At 37.0% G+C, this 14,544-nt stretch overlaps 1 protein-coding gene and 1 pseudogene across 1 annotated transcript in view; both read left to right on the forward strand.

The window, feature by feature from the left end:
• The window catches only part of GRM7 (glutamate metabotropic receptor 7), a 1,171,176-nt gene that overhangs the window by 135,094 nt on the left and 1,021,538 nt on the right, over positions 1-14,544 (forward strand). The window contains exon 3 of the transcript XR_006594805.1: positions 10,683-10,816. The gene's annotated coding sequence lies outside the window, so the exon portion shown is untranslated. The remainder of the gene's footprint in view (positions 1-10,682; positions 10,817-14,544) is intronic.
• Positions 1-14,544, forward strand: part of LOC123383945 — a 70,077-nt pseudogene that overhangs the window by 558 nt on the left and 54,975 nt on the right.

Genomic DNA, 14,544 nt, shown 5'->3' on the forward strand with positions numbered 1-14,544 from the left:
AAAACTAGCCAAAATGACAAATGGAAGAATTCTCCTCAAAAGAAATTCCAGGAAGAAGTGACAGCTAAAATATTGATCAAAACAGATATAGGCAACATAACTGAACAAGAATTTAGAATAATAGTCACAAAATTAATCACTGGACTTGAAAAAAGCATAGAAGACAGCAGATAATCAATTGCTACAGAGATCAAGGGGCTAAAAAATAGTCATGATGAATTAAAAAATGCTATAAATGACGTGCAACATAAAATGGAGGTGGCCACAGTGCAGATTGAAGAAGCAGAAGGGAGAGTAGGTGAATTAGAAGATAAAGTAATGGAAACAGAGGAAGCTGAGAAAAATAAAGATAAAAAAATTCCAGGATCACGAGGGGAGAATTAGCGAACTAAGTAATTCAATCAAATGGAACAATGTCTGTATCATAGAAATTCCAGAAGAAGAGAGAGAGAAACGGGCTGAAGGTGTACTTGAACAAATCATAGCTGAGAACTTCCTCAATGTGGGGAAGGAAACAGGCATTGAAATTGAAGAGGCAGAGAGAACTCCTGCAGACATAACTTGAATTGATCTTATGCACAACATATCATAGTGAAACTGGCAAATACAAGGATAAGGAGAGAATTCTGAAAGCAACTAGGGATAAACAAGCATTAACACACAAAGGTAGACACATAAGGGTAGTACACCTATCTATGGAAACTTGGTAGGCCAGAAAGGAATGGCAGGAAATCTTTGATGTGATGAACAGGAAAAGTATGCAGCCAAGAATCCTTCATCCAACCACCCTGTTATTCAGAATAGAAGGAGAGATAAAGGTTTTCCCAAACAAAGAAAAACCGAAGGAATTCATCACCACTAAACCACCCCTACAAGAGATCCTAAGGGGGAGTCTGTGAGTGAAACATTGCAGGGACCACAAAGGACCAGAGACATCACTATAAGCATGAAACCTACAGACATCACAATGACTCTAAACCCTTATCTTTCAGTAATAACACTGAATGTAATGGACTAAACGCTCCAATCAGAGGATGTAGGGTATCAGAATGGATTAAAAAAAACAAGACCCATCTATTTGCTGTCTATAAGAGACTCATTTAAAAAAAAATTTTTAACGTTTATTTATTTTTGAGACAGAGAGAGACACAGCATGAACGGGGGAGGGGCAGAGAGAGAGGGAGACAAAGAATCGGAAGCAGGCTCCAGGCTCTGAGCCATCACCCCAGAGCCCGACGCGGGGCTCGAACTCACAGACCGCGAGATCGTGACCTGAGCTGAAGTCGGACGCTTAACCGACTGAGCCACCCAGGCGCCCCAGAGACTCATTTTGGACCTGAGGACACCTTCATATTGAAAGTGAGGGGATGGAGAACTATCTATCATGCTACTGGAAGTTAAAAGAAAGCTGGACAAACTTATATCAGACAAACTAGACTTTAAAAACTGTAACAAGAAATGAAGAAGGGAATTATATAATAATTACAGGGTCTATTCATCATGAGGAGCTAACAGTTATAAATGTCTATGCACCGAATTCGGGGCACCCAAATATATAAAACAATCACAAACATAAGCAGTCTTATTGATAAGAATGTGGTGATTGCAGGGGACTTTAATACTCCACGTACAACAATGGACAGATCATCTAGACAGAGAATCTGCAAAGAAACAATGGCCCTGAACTATACATTGGACCAGATGAACTTGACAGATATATTTAGAACTCTACATCCCAAAGCAGCAGAATATACCTTCTTCTTGAGTACACACAGAACATTCTTCAAGATAGATCACATACGGGCCGCAAAACAGCCCTCAATAAATATAAAAGAATTGAGATCATACCATGCACACTTTCAGATCACAGTGCTATGAAACTTGAAATCAACCACAGAAAAAGTCTGGAAAACCTCCAAAAGCATGGAGGTTAAAGAAAATCCTGCTAAGGAATGAACAGGTCAACCAAGCAATTAGAGAAGAAATTAAAAAAAAAATATGGAAACATACAGAAATGAAAATACAACAATCCAGACCCTTTGAGATGCAGCAAAGGCAGTCTTAAGAGGAAAATACATTGCAATCCAAGCCTATCTCAAAACACAAGAAAAATCCAAAATGCAAAATCTAACAGTACATATAAAGGAACCAGAAGCAGAACAGCAAAGACACCCCAAACCCAGCAGAAGAAGAGACATAATAATGATCAGAGCACTAATAAACAACATAGAATCCAAAAACAAAACAAAACAAAACAGTAGAACAGATCAATGAGACCAAGAATTGTTTTTTTTTTTTTGAAAAAATAAACAAAATTGATAAACCTCTAGCCAGGCTTCTTGAAAAGAAAAGAGAGAGGACCCACACAGATAAAATCATGAATTAAAATTGATTTATTACAACAAATCCCTCAGAAATACAAGCAATTATCAGGGAATCCTATGAAAAATTATATGCCAACAAACTGGACAACCTCAAAGAAATGGACATATTCCTAAACCCACACAGTACCAAAACTCAAATGGGAAGAAATAGAAAAATTGAACATTCAGACCCATAACTAATGAAGAAATTGAATCAGTTATCAAAAATTTCCCCAAAAATAAGAGTCTTGGCCAGACCAGATGGCTTTCCTGGGGAATTCTACCAGACATTTAAAGCAGAGTTAATACCTATCCTTCTCATGCTGTTCCAAGAAATAGAAATGGAAGGAAAACTCTGGGACTTATTCTTTGAATCCAGCATTACTTTGATTCCGAAACCAGACAGAGGCCCGGCAAAAAAAGAGAGCTACAGGCCAATATCCTGGATGAATATGCATGCAAAAATTCTGAACAAGATACTAGCAAATCGAATTCAACATCATATAAAAAGAATTATTCACCATGATCAGTGGGATTAATTCCTGGGCTGCAGTGCTGGTTCAGTATTCACAAATAAATCAATGTGATTCATCACATTAATAAAAGAAAAGATAAAAACCATATGATCCTGTCAATAGATGCAGGAAAAGCATTTGACAAAATACAGCATCTTTCTTAATAAAAACCCCCAAGAAAATCAGTATAGAAGGAACATACTTAAACATCATGAAAGCCATTTATGAAAAGCCCACAGCTAATATCATCCTCAATGGGGAAAAACTGAGAGCTTTTCCTGTGAGATCAGGACCACGACAGGGATGTCCACCCTCACTTCTGTTGCTTAACATAGTGTTGGAAGTCCTAGCATCAGTAATCAGACAAGAAAAGGAAATCAAAAGCATCAAAATTGGCAAAGATGAAGTCAGACTTTCACTTTTTGCAGACAACCTGATACTCTACATGGAAAACCTGACAGATTCCACCAAAAGTCTGCCAGAATTGATACACGATTTCAACAAAGTCACAGGGTACAAAATCAATGTACAGAAATCGGTTCCATTTGTGTGCACCAATACTGAAGCAACAGAAAGAGAAATAAAGAAACTGATCCCATTCACAATTGCGCCAAGAACCATAAAATACCTAGGAATAAACCTAACCAAAGATGTAAAAAATCTTTATGCTATAGAAAGCTTATGAAGGAAATGGAAGAAGACACAAAGAAATGGAAAACATTCCATGCTCATGGATTGGAAGAATAATTATTGTTGAAATGTCAATATTACCCAAAGTAATCTACACATTCAATGCAATCCCAATCAAAATTGCACCAACATTCTTCTCGAAGCTAGAACAAACAATCCTAAAATTTGTATGGAACCACAAAAGACCCCAACTAGCCAAGGTAATATTGAAGAAGAAAACCAAAGCGGGAGACATCACAATCCCAGACTTTAGCTTCTAGTACAAAGCTTTCATCATCAAGACAGTATGTTATTGGCACAAAAACAGACACTTAGACCAATGGAATAGAATAGAGAACCCAGAATTGGACTTGCAAATGTATGGCCAAGTAATCTGTGACAAAGCAGGAAAGAATATCCAGTGGAAAAAAGACAGTCTCTTTAACAAATGGTGCTGTGAGAGCCAGACTGCAACATGCAGAAGAATGAAACTAGACCACTTTCTTACACTATTCACAAATATAAACTTAAAATGGATGAAGGACCTGAATGTGAGATAGGAAACCATCATAACCCTAGAGGAGAAATTAGAAAAAAACCTCTCTGACCTCAACCACAGCAATTTCTTACTTGACACATCCCCAAAGGCAAAGGAATTAAAAGCAAAAATGAACTACTGGGACCTAATGAAGATAAAAAGCTTCTGCACTGCCCAGGAAACAATCAACAAAACTAAAAGGCAACCGATGGAATGGTAAAAGATATTTACAAGTGACATATCAGACAAAGGGCTAGTATCCAAAATCTATAAAGAACTCGCCAAACTCCTCACCTGAAAAACAAATAATGCAGTGAAGAAATGGGCAGAAGACGTGAATAGACACTTTTCCAAAGAAGACATCCACATGGCCAACAGACACATGAAAAGATGCTAAACGTCACTCATCATCAGGGAAATACAAATCAAAACCACACTCAGATACCACCTCACGCCGGTCAGAGTGACTAAAATGAACATATCAGGAGACTATAGATGCTGTCGAGGATGTGGAGAAATAGGCACTCTCTTGCACTGTTGGTGGGAATGCAAATGGTGCAGCCGCTCTGGAAAACAGTGTGGAGGTTCCTCACAAAATTAAAAATAGATCTACCCTATGACCCAGAAATAGCACTGCTAGGAATTGACCCAAGGGATACAGGAGTGCTGATGCATAGGGCCACTTGTACCCCAATGTTTATAGCAGCACTTTCAACAATAGCCAAATTATGGAAACAGCCTAAATGTCCTCAACTGACAAATGGATAAAGAAATTGTGGTTTATATATACAATGGAATATAACTTGGCAATAAGAAAGAATGAAGTCTGGCCATTTTGCAGCAACGTGGATGGAACTGGAGGGTATTATGCTAAGTGAAATAAGTCAGTCAGAGAATGACAGATACCATATGTTTTCACTCATATGTGGATCTTGAGAAACTTAACAGAAGACCATGGGGGAGAGAAAGGGGGAAAAAAGTTACAGAGAAGGATGGAGGCAAACCCTGAGACTCTTGGATATTGAGAACAAAATGAGGGTTGATGGGGGGTGGAGGAGAGCAGAAAGTGGGTGATGGGCATTGGAGGAGGGCACCTGTTGGGATGAGCACTGGGTGTTGCAATAAATTTGACAATAAATTATATTAAAGAAAATAGAAATATTGAAAGAGAGACATAACCAGCTCACTAGTTAGAAGAGCCTTCTTGTTACCATGGGCCTGAGATACCTTCTTCCAGTGACATCAGAGCATCACACCACCTATTCTAGGAAGCTGTCTCCAGATCTCTGCAGGCAGGGGGTCCTTGCTATATAGCAAATCCCAAAAGAATGCCCCCTGCAGGCCTAAGAATGCCTACCTGTCCTGGGAAACACCAGTGCAGGCAGATAGACTGAAAGGAGAGACCTAGCCATGGAAGGTGTCCTGACCTACAAGGTCTTCTTTTCTATCCACAACAGAGACACTGGAGCATTTGGAGGTAGAGAAGCACAGATAGAGTGATCCAACCACAAATGGGCATCTGGCCACGGAACATCTCCCTGCTAGATCTGGCAATTCTTTCTTCACTAAGGGGATACCCAGTTCTCCCACCTGAGTAATTCTCCTAAATTCCTCCTCAGGCAGCACCATTAAGAGCCAGTGGGACCCCTAGGGGCACCAGACCAAAATAGCAATAAAAGTAAAATAGTAACACCACAATGGCTATGCAAATTAAACTATTAAGGAACTCCAGTCCTCAAAATAGACTAGGATTAGCATGTTACAGTGAGACAGGGTGACTGCCTGCTGAAATGAAACATTTAAATAGGCTCCAGCATCTCCTAACCCAATAGACATTATGTCTAAGATACAACTGAAAATTATCCATCATACTAGGAACCAAGAAAATGAAAACTTGAATGAGAAAAATACAGTCAAATGACAGATGTCATCATTGAGATGAATCAGATGTTAAAATTATCTGATGAGAACTTTCAAGTAGCTGTCATAAAAATCCTCAGCAATCAATTACAAAGTCTTTGGAAACAAATGAAAAAAAGAAAAGAAAAGTTTCATGTAAAATACAGAAGTTGTTTAAAAAAAAAGGAAAACAATACAATGCTAGAAATAAATAATTCAATGGGCAGGTTCAATAGTAGAGTGGATATAATAAGGGTTAGAATCAGTGAACCTGAAGATAAATCAATATAGTTCACCCCTTGAAAAATAGAAAGAGATGAAGAAGCAAAAGCAGAGAAGAAGGAAGAGGAAGAAGAATAAAAGGAGAAGGAGAAGAGTTAATCAGTATAATCCACCATATTGACATACTACATTGAAGAAGAAAAATTACATGATCCTATTTGTTGGCACAGAAAAAGAAATTGACAAAATTCTACACCCCATTCATGTTAAGGAGACAAGCAAGTCAAAGGTAGAGGGGAATTACCTCAACTAATTCCCTATAACAAATTACTTACAGCTCATATCATATTTAATGGTAAAAGGCTGAATGTTTTCCCCTTAAGATTGGGAATGAGGCTAGCATGTTCACTATCACCATTCTTACTCAATATAGTACTGGAGTCTTTAGGTATTATGGTGAGGCATACAGATAAAAAAGGAATATATAAAAATGTCCCTGGTTGTAAATGACATAACTGTTTACATAGAAGATCCCAAATAACCTACGAAAAAAAAAAAAACCCATCCCACACCTCCTATAATTAATATGTGAGTTCAGCAAGGTTTCAGGATATAAGATCAACACATTAAAGGAATCATTTCTGTATACTAACAGTGAATGTGCAGAAACTGAAATAAAAGGAAATACCATTTACAGCCACTCAAAGATAAGAAAATAGGTACACCCTAAAACAGGCTCAGGTTCTGTTTGTTGGTTTTTACAAAATGTTGCTAAAAGAAATTAAAGAAGACCTAAACAAATGGAGAAACACTCTCTGTTTAAGGATTGGAAGATTCAACATAGTAAAGACAACAGTTATTCCCAAGTTTAGGTACAGGCTTAATGCAATCCCAACAAGTTTTGTTTTGTTTTGTGTTTTGTTTTGTTTTGTTTTGTTTTGTTTTGTTTTTACAGGCATAGAGAAGCTTGTTCTAAAACGTATATGGAAAGGTAAAATTCCTATAATACCTAAAACAGTCTTAGCAAAGAAGAAAGTGGGAGAAATCACTTTACCTGATATGTAGGGTTATTACATAACTACAATATTCAAGGCAGTTTGCTATTGGCAGAGGGATTGATGTATAGATCAATATAAGAGAATAGAGAATCCAGAAATAGCTCCACACAAATATGCCCAACTGATTTTTTACACAAGTGCAAAAGCAAATCAATGGAGGATAGATGAGTTTTTAAACAAATGGTGTTAGTGTAATTAGACATCCATAGACAAAATAATTATCCTCAACTTAAGTGTCACATCTTATACAAAAGTTAAAAAATGGATTGTGTACTTAAATATAAAACATAAAATACAAACCTTTTTAGAAAAAATATAGGAGAAAATATTCAGGATTTGAATTCAGGCAAAAAGTTCATGGTCTTGGTAATAAAATTATAATCCATCAAAGGAAAAATTCACACATATGACTCGATAAAAATTAAAAGCTTTTGTGCTATGAAGATTCATATGAAGAGGATGAAAAAACAAGCTACAGACAAGGGGAATATATTTGTAAAACTCATATTTGAAAGAGAACTAGTATCTATAATGTGTAAAAAACCCTTAAAACTCAACGTTAAGACACAACAAAACCACTACAACAGAACAGTCTAATTAAAAAAAAATATTCAGACATTTCACTGAAGAGAACATATAGGGGCCAAATAAGAACATAAAAAAATTGTCAACACCACTAGCCATCAAATAAATGCATACTAAAACATTAATGAAATATCAGTACAGACCTAAGGAGATAGCTAATTTTTTTTTTTTTTAGATGACAATAATGTTGGCAAGAATGCAAGGAAACTGGTTCACTCTATATTGCTAGTGGGAAAGCAAAATGGTACAGCCATTTTGGAAAACAGTTTGTAAGTTTGTTACAAAAATAAACATATAACCATACAATCCAATAATTGTACTCTTGGCATTTATCATAGAGAAGTAAAAACTTGCCTTCACACCAAAGCTTATACACAAATATTCACAGCAGTTTAATTTTTAATAGCCTCAAACTGGAAACAGCCCAGATGTCCTTCAGCATGTGAGTGGTTTAAAACAGTATGGTACAGGGGCGCCTGGGCGGCTCAGTCGGTTAGTAGGGAAGTCCGACTTTGGCTCAGGTCATGATCTCACAGTCCGTGAGTTCGAGCCCCACGTCGGGCTCTGTACTGACAGCTCAGAGCCTGGAGCCTGCTTCGCATTCTGTGTCTCCCTCTCTCTCTGCCCCTTCCCTGCTCATGCTCTGTCTCTCTCTGTCTCAAAAATAAATAAACATTAAAAAAAAATGTATGGTACGTACATTCCATGCAGTACTACTCAGCAGTGAGCAAGTGAGTTGTTTAACAACGTAGATGATTCTCCGGGGAATTACACTGAATGGAAAAGGCCAATCCCAGAAGGTTGGAAAAGTATGGTTTTATTTATATAAGATTTTTGAAATGACAAAATTTTTTTAAATGGATAGGAAATGAGTAGTTTCCAGGAGTTGAAAATATTGGGGGGAGGGTGAATAAGGAGGGTAGTATTCTACATACAAGATATTTGGTGGTGATGGAACTCTTCATTGTCTTGACATTGGTTGTGGATAGACCTTCGTTAGTGATGAAGTTGTATAGAAGTAAACATATACATGACGATAAGTAGAACTGTGGAAATCTGAATAAGATTGGTGAGTTATATTAATGTCAATAATCTGGTTGTAATATTATAGTATGGTTTTGCAAAATGTTATCATTGGGGAACATCAGGTTTAGTAGGCATAAAAATGTCCCCTGCCCATATCTGTGTCCTAATCCTGGAACCTGAATATGTCCCCTGAATGACAAAAGGGACTTTGCTTATGTTGATTAAGGCTGTAGGAGAGGGATATTTTGCTGAATTAATTACCTAGGCCCAATGTAATCACAGTGGTCCTTATAAGGGAAAGAAGGAGATGAAAGAAGCAGAGATTAGAGTGATGTAATTACTGTCTGGGGGTCCCTAAGCTAAGGAATGTGTACAGTCTCTAGAAGCTAGAAAAAGCAAACAGATTGAGCCCCAGAGTCTTCAGGAGGAATGCAGTTATACCATTATTTTGTTTTTTATCCCAGTGAATCTTCTTTTAGACTTCTGACCCTCAGAATGATCAGGTAATGTTTGTGCTGTCTTTAAGCCACTAAGTATGTGGTCATTTGTTACAAGAGCAATAGGAAATTCATATACTGGGTGCAGTGCATGTATTCTCATGTTATTCCTCTGTACTATTCCTTATAACTTCATGTAAATCTATAATTATCTGAGTACAATTTTCAGTGAAGATAGTATGAATCGGATCCCTCTATTTTGAGCAATGCCACTTTGAGTTGTCTTCAACTTATTAAGGTTGGTTGTCATAAAACCAGGACAAAAAGATAATGAAGAGGCAGAAAAGAAATTTCTCCTGTTGTTTGATAAGATTTATAATATTTAAGCTTTTTTTGGGGGGGTATGTATTATTGGCAGTTGAATAGCTCCCTTTCTATAACACTTCCTGCCTTCTTCCATCCAGTACAATAATTATGTTGATAAAATAAGGGTTTTGGGGTTCAAGTGCCTCTGTTCATACTTCAGCATCACCCAAAGGCTGTGACTCCTTGGACGAATTCCAGGTTTGTTCATTGTAAATTGGAAATGATAGGAGTATCTCTTTCAAAGGACAGTTTTAAGCAAATATTTCTCAGAATGTGATTGTGGTATATTGGTGGCCAGTTCTGTGTATTTTCCTAAATTCTCCACCAAGAGTCCACAACCACTCTTCTCCCTCTAGGTCCTTATCCTCCAAAAGGTAACCATTTCTGTAGTAGAAGGCTCTGAAGTGGCTTTCAGTGATACTCTCTCCTAATATCCATGCCTTTTTTGTAGTCCACTCCACCAGAGTGTATGTCAGAGTTACTAAATTTTGTTGAATAGAATATAGCAAAATAGCAGGATGTCACTTAAAATTTTAAGTTACAAAACAAACAAACAACAACAAAAAAACCCCTGGTGGCTTAAAACTTGGGTGCCCTCTCTCTGGATCTTCTCACCTGCTTGGTCTGGTAATTCAGGCTTCCATGATATGAGCTGCTGAGACATGCATCTAAGGGCAGTCTTCAGCCAGAAGCCAGCATGTACCTGAAGCCCTCAGTCCAAAAGTCCACAGGGAACTGAATCCTGCCAAAAATGACATAAGTGAGCTTGGAAGGAGACCTTTTGCAGTGGAACATTAGGATGAGGTGATTGCCATGACCACCTCCTTGACTGCAGCCTTGCAAATGATCCTGAGCCAAAAGACCCAGCTGAACCACATCAGGATTGCTGATGTACACAAACTATAAGATAATACTTATTGTTGTTTTAGGTTTCAACAGTTTGGGGTAATTGGTTATGCAGCAATAGATAGCTAATACAATCTCCATCTCTGTATTATTCACAGGCGTTAAAAAAAACAAATAATGACAAAACCAGTTATTTTCCTCATGGAGTAGAGAGAAGAGTAGCAGTCTGAATGAGTCACTTCTTGTCCTATGCAGAAGCTGGAGGTTTCAGAAGTCTACATAAGCATTTATGGTAAGTAGCATGAATATGTGAACAAATGCCTGACAAAACTGCTGAAAGTGTTGTTTTTATTTTAAGAAACTCTTATTAACCCTTATTAAGTCTATTTTTGGTGGGTGTTTATTAAGAGTAACACAATAAAATATTTGAGGCAAGTTTGATGATTGGGAAGGATTGAAGGATAACTAAGAACTGGCACATATTTACAGATCTGCCCAGAACAAGCCTCTTTATTTCAGCTTTCTTCACATTCTCTTTTTTTTAAACTTAAGAAATTATAGATATTTTCAAAAGGATAAGTTACTTTTCCTTGTGTATGGTAGTGGTATGTGTATTGGGTGTGGGGTATGGTATGTTCCTGAAGCAAGAACATTGGCTGCTTTGTGTGTAAAATGCATGCTGAAGTTAAATATGAGAGAGATTAAAATGTGCATTTTTTCATCTCCTTTGCTGTGTAACAAGATTTGTCACTGAAATACATAATGGCATTTGCTATAGGTATGTTCTCCTTTATCATGGGGGGAGAAAACAAGGCGATGTTTTTAGATGTCTAAACTACGGTAATTCTGATAGACCATTATTTTCTACCTAGGATCCCACAGACCTAAGTCTGAGAGCTGGACAGGAACTCACTTCATTCACAGTTCATAGTGGTATCTACCTCCTTCAGGAAAAAAAAATTTACAAAAAGAAAAAGAAGGTTATTCACCCAAGATCCTTCTTTCTTTATTTGTTTTCTTTATGTTGTTAATATATCACTGATACCACTCAACAAGATGTTTTCTGAAAATAATAATGTCTACCAGTGCAGCAAACACTGATTGCCCTGACTACAAATACAAAGATGAAGATTTTGAAATAGGCTTAAATGTTAACCATAATTTGAGTTAACATCCAAATGTGGCTCTATGCCAATGGCAAGAAATATACAATCAATCAAAGACATCCATTGGATGGAAAATAAGCTGATTTCGTCCTTCATCTGTTCTCAGTATTTTTTCCTGATAGCCCGGTCAGGTCCCCAGCCTCTCACTGATTCCATGCTTGGGGTAGTGCATCTGTAGCCTTATGTTAGTGGATGCCGTCATGAAATTTTGTGGCTGAAAGAAGAGTGTCTGAGGGGAGACAGGCTATTCCTTAGTATTCGTAAGACTGTCCCAAAGACCTGCGTATGAAAAATGCGAATCAGCAAACTGGGCAATTGCTAAGTGAATTTAGTAATAAAAGATCTCTGTAAAATACCTCCTATGGCTGAGGCTTGGAATTGACATTCTGTCTTTTCTGGCACCATTGGCCAAACCAGATCCATAGGTAGAAGACAGTCTGAGCAATGAATCTGGAGAACAGAAGCTGAAACCTCTTTCCTTCCTATTTGATGGTTGGGTTTATAGGAATTTGAAATAGTTCTACAGCTATCAGCCATTCACCACTTACTTACAGGAACCATAGGGAAAGAAAAAGAAAATTAACAGTAGTAGCCAAAACAGTAGTAGCCATTTGAAATTATCTACCAGTTTTATTTACACCGTGTCACAAATAAGTGAGAGTGCTTCTTCAAGTTCCCAAATTTGATAGCAGCCTAATAGGGTAGAGAACATTTTTTAAATTGCCTAATTAATGTACTTTCAGTGAATAGTCTGTATACAGGAGAATCTGAGGCCTTGTTTGAGCAACATTCTTATTAAGTGTGTTACATCACACAAATAAAATGGTGTGCTGATGATATAAAATTTAGTGCAACCTAAAGCTAAACTTTGTGTAGACATTTTGTCAATAAAGTTAAGCTAATGAAAATGAAGACAGATCCAATGTAAGTTAATTGAAAATTATAAAAACAATTTTAGTTTCTTCTAATTTATTGTTACTATTATCAGATTTACCTTAATGATGAAATTGTATATAAAGTGTTTAGAGAATAAAGTGAGCTTAGTGACATGTATTATGAGGCAGTATAAGATTTTTTTCCATTTACACCAAAGGACTGGTGAATGGTATCCAATTTTACAGCCCCTACAAAATATTTTATAAATTGACTTGTGTCACCATCTTAATACCATATTAACATGATGTAATTATGTTAATCCCCTAATACCACATTAGTATATAATGTATGAGACACTTTCTGTCATTGTCACAGATCTACAAGTTAATCTTAGAACCATGCATTTCTCCCTTTCCAGCCAGCCAGGACACAGTGTAGGCCCCATTGAAATGAATGAATGGACATTCATTATCATGACCATTCTAGATCATCAGAGAGGGAGAAAAGAGAGGGAAATGTTATTCCATTTCCTTCTCAATTCTCTTCTTCAAATCTCATTTTATAAATTTGAATAAGCACGCCTCTGAAGGCCAGGCAGTTATGCTGAAACATGTTATTCCCAGATTACTTTCTGTGTGTGCAAAGGCATAGATATTCTATTTCCTATGTGTTTTCTTACGTACTCCTCTTTAAATATGAAGCACCCATCTTCAACATTCTCAGATGGCCAGGTTCTATCTGCCCATCATTTAAAGCAAAAACACCTGCAATACCCTCCCAAGGTGGGTGTAATAACTGTTTTCTAAATTTTCTAATTTTTTTGTGTGTTGTATTGGTTAAATTTTGTAAAAATAATACTGCATAACAAACTTCTCCAATACTCAGTAAATTAAAACAATAATCATGTATTATTGCTAATGTGTTTATGGGTAGGTTGGGCTTCAGATGGTGTAGGTAGCATTTCTTTTATTGCAAGTCTACAGGTCAGCACATGTGGCTGTCCTCTTTCCCCTTCTGGGACTATAGGATTAACTATTGTGTGTATTCCTTGTGATGATGACTGAGTTGCCACCCAAATGTGGTTCTAAATGTGGCATAAAAGGCCAAGTAGAAACATAAAAGACCTCTTAAAGCCTTTTCTCAGAATTGTCACACTGTCATTTCTGCCCATATATCTTTGGCCAAAGCTGGTCATAGACCAAGTGCAAAGTGAAGAGTCCAAAGTCACATGGCTCCAAGGCTATGATGAGGTAATGGCAAGGCTGTGGATTCAGGAACAAGTGACATTTTAATATATAATATAAACTATCACTTGCCTCTCTTAAGCATTATCACTGATTATATGTTATGATAGTTAGTACCTAATTTCATTGATTATTTTATTTGCATGGTGTGTGCTCTCCATACCAAAGAAATATAAAAGAAAGAATGACTTTATTCTCTCTACACATAAACTCATATAACCTGTTGTTTCTACAAAGACAGTAATGGGAGAGTTTAAACTTTTTGCACAGAGTTGCTGTTCAGTCTCACTTCGCGGAATCATTGTGTACAACTCAGTAGAATTAAAATGTAAGCAATTGTAATAAATGTAATAAATATTTATTTTCTTTCTTTTAAGTTTATTTATTTTGAGAATGAGAGAGCAAGACAGACAAATGGACAGAGTAAGCGTGAGTGAGGAGGGGCAGAGGGGGAGGAAAAGAGAGAATCCCAAGCAGACTTCGCATTGCCAGTGTAGAGCTGGATGCAGGGCTTGAACCCAAGAACCATGAGATCATGACTTAAGTCAGAATCAAGAGTCAGAGGCTTAACTGACTGAGCCACCCAGGCAATCCTAAATATGTATTTTCTGAGTTAATAAAGTTACACCATAAAGCTTGTTAAAATTTTTTAATTTAGTTATGACTAATGTCTACCTCGTATGGATACTTTAGCTCAGTTACTGTATACTTATGAATTTTGGTGGTGGACAGTG

This window comes from Felis catus, chromosome A2 (genome assembly GCF_018350175.1).
Source record: "Felis catus isolate Fca126 chromosome A2, F.catus_Fca126_mat1.0, whole genome shotgun sequence".
Classification (NCBI taxonomy): Eukaryota; Metazoa; Chordata; class Mammalia; order Carnivora; family Felidae; genus Felis; species Felis catus.